General features: G+C 33.1%; 1 long non-coding RNA gene across 1 annotated transcript; it reads left to right on the top strand.

Moving 5' to 3' along the window:
* Positions 1 to 826: 826 nt before the first annotated feature.
* Positions 827 to 2,506, top strand: LOC142249559 (uncharacterized). The gene is made up of 3 exons (XR_012725079.1): positions 827 to 894; positions 2,291 to 2,363; positions 2,462 to 2,506. It is a non-coding gene; the product is annotated as an uncharacterized LOC142249559 (long non-coding RNA).
* The last annotated feature ends 222 nt before the right edge of the window (positions 2,507 to 2,728 follow it).

Below are 2,728 nucleotides of genomic sequence, written 5' to 3' on the forward strand. Positions count from 1 at the left end.
TCTGGCCCCCGCCCGCAACACTTGCACGGGGCGGCACATGTGCATACCGCTGGATGACCTCCTCCATACCCAGGATGGGATACCACACCTCTGGCTGAGGTGCAGTACCTCTGTGGTCACTGAAGCCTCAGGGGCGCCACAGAAGCATCTTTGCACTTTCTGCCCCTGTCTCTGTCTCTGCTTCTCCCTCCTTTTACTCCTCCCTTCTCTATACACTGGAATAGCAGTAAGCAGGCTGTCTGTTTTGTTCAATACAAGGCTGCCTTTAGCTGCGTTTCAGAGGGGATGCTGGATTGAGGCCGGTCAGGCGCCAATAACAGTGGTTTTATAACTGATCTAGAATTATCTTAATGAAATAAAGCTCTTTTTTCCCAGTAACAGCGCCACTCTTGTCTCCAGGCTGATCCCAGTATTACAGCTCCTCCTCGATCACAGGAAGATGATACAACAAAGACAGGATATTGAAATCTCTCATCAGCAGCAGCAGCTGACCTGCTTGTTGATTGTTTCCATGCAACACTAGGAAAGTTTTTGATAAATTGCACAAAGTAAAATTGTAGTGAAGACTAAGTGAAAGCAGAAGAAGGTAATAACGATAAATTACAGAGATGCCGGATTTTTACATTTGATGATTTCAGCGAAAGCCTCCGCCTTCCATAAAATAGAATGTTTTTCTTTTTTATTTGCTAATGTTTTAGGTTTGAAGAGAAACAAAAAGCTTTTAAATTTTAGTGGGTTGAGCTGTCGTAACAATTTATTGGAGTCATGTCTGTACCGGCAACACACGCCAAATCTGATGTAACCAACGCTTATTCTACAAGAATAAATCAGATCGCACTTCTGCCTCTACAATCCATGAAGGAGAGAAAAAGACAATCCGAGAATCCCTGGAATGTGTGATGTGCCACAATCCTGTCTATTATCTACCATTATCTATGTATTATCTATCTATTATCTATCTATTATCTATCCATTATCTATTATATATCTATCCATCTATCTATTATCTATCTATCTATCCATCTATCTATTATCTATCTATCTATCCATCTATTATCTATCTATTATCTATTTATCTATATATTTATTATTTATCTATCTATGATCTATTATGTAACTATCTATTATCTATTAGCGATATATTATCTATCTATTATCTATCTATTATCGATCTATTATCTATCTATTATCTATCTATTATCTATCTATCTATTATCTATCTATCTATCTATTATCTATTATATATCTATTATCTATCTATCTATTATCTATCTATTATGTATATATTATATATCTATAGATTTATTATTTATCTATCATCTATTATGTAACTATTATCTATTATTTATCTATCTATTATCTATCTATTATCTATTTATCTATTACACTGGGGAACAATTTGAAAAAAAATTTCTGTTGAGTTAGGTTTTTGAGCTGATTTATACTAAAATTGGCATGCCGATTCCAAAAATGTAGTCAGTTTTTTTCTATCACGTCAAGTTTTTCCTCCTCAACTTACCTGCCATAGAAGCACAATTGCACTGATTTCTGTAATAAGAGTAGTCACAACTGAGACAGTGCCTATTTCTTATATATTTCATTTTTTGTTCATATTTGTACTATTTAAAAAAAAAAAAAAAACACTTTTTAGGTACAGTAGTTTACATATTTTTGAGAAGACAAAAATCCTATAGTTCAATAACTTGACGTGATAGAGAAAAACTGAGATCATTTCTGGATTCAGCATCGAAAAATTAATTAAGAACAGTTGTCTGACCTAACTCCTAAAAATTGCGTTCCCCAGTGTAATCTATCATCTATCTATTATATATCTATCTATCCATCTATCTATTATCTATCTATCTATTATCTATTATCTATCTATTATCTATCTATCTATTATCTATCTATCTATTATCTATCATCTATTATCTATTATCTATCTATCCATCTATTATCTATCATCTATCTATCTATTATCTATCTATATATTTATTATTTATCTATTATCTATTTTTCTATCTATCTATTATTGATCTATTATCTATTATCTATCTATCTATTATCTATCTATCATCTATCTCTCTATTATCTATCTATTATCTATCTATTATTGATCTATTATCTATCTATTATCTATCTCTCTATTATCTATCTATTATCTATCTATCTATTATCTATCTATTATCTATCTAATCTATCTATTATCTATCTATCTATTATCTATCTATCTTTCTTTCTATGTTATAGAGCGGGTTTTGTATTATAACGTAATATTATTTTTACATAGGATTAGAAGAAATCCTTCTCCTTTCTTCCATCCTTAGAACGTCTAACAATAGCCTCATCTGCTCATCCTTCAGGTGGGGACGATGTGGCCTCAGAGATCATCTGGATATAAAACTCTTTTTTATGTTATTTATAAATGTAAATATCTAAACTTTTGTATCGGTTGTTATAGAAACAGAATATAATCTGATCTGACCTCTGCTCGAAGGGAACTGACAATCAAAAAGAATTGTAAATGCATTTCAGAAATACAGTGTGTTTCCACAATTGAATATAGAACGGCTGCAGCTTCCATTTATTCTGGACAGTCTGGAACTGAGAGGTTGAGGACTGCAGGGACCGCGCTGCACGAGGGTGAGATGTGACTAATGCAACAAATGTGACAAATACGTGTATTATATGTACATGGCGGGCAGGGTCAGCGGTCAAACCCAGCCTC

Source organism: Anomaloglossus baeobatrachus, chromosome 8 (assembly GCF_048569485.1).
Source record: "Anomaloglossus baeobatrachus isolate aAnoBae1 chromosome 8, aAnoBae1.hap1, whole genome shotgun sequence".
NCBI lineage: Eukaryota > Metazoa > Chordata > Amphibia > Anura > Aromobatidae > Anomaloglossus > Anomaloglossus baeobatrachus.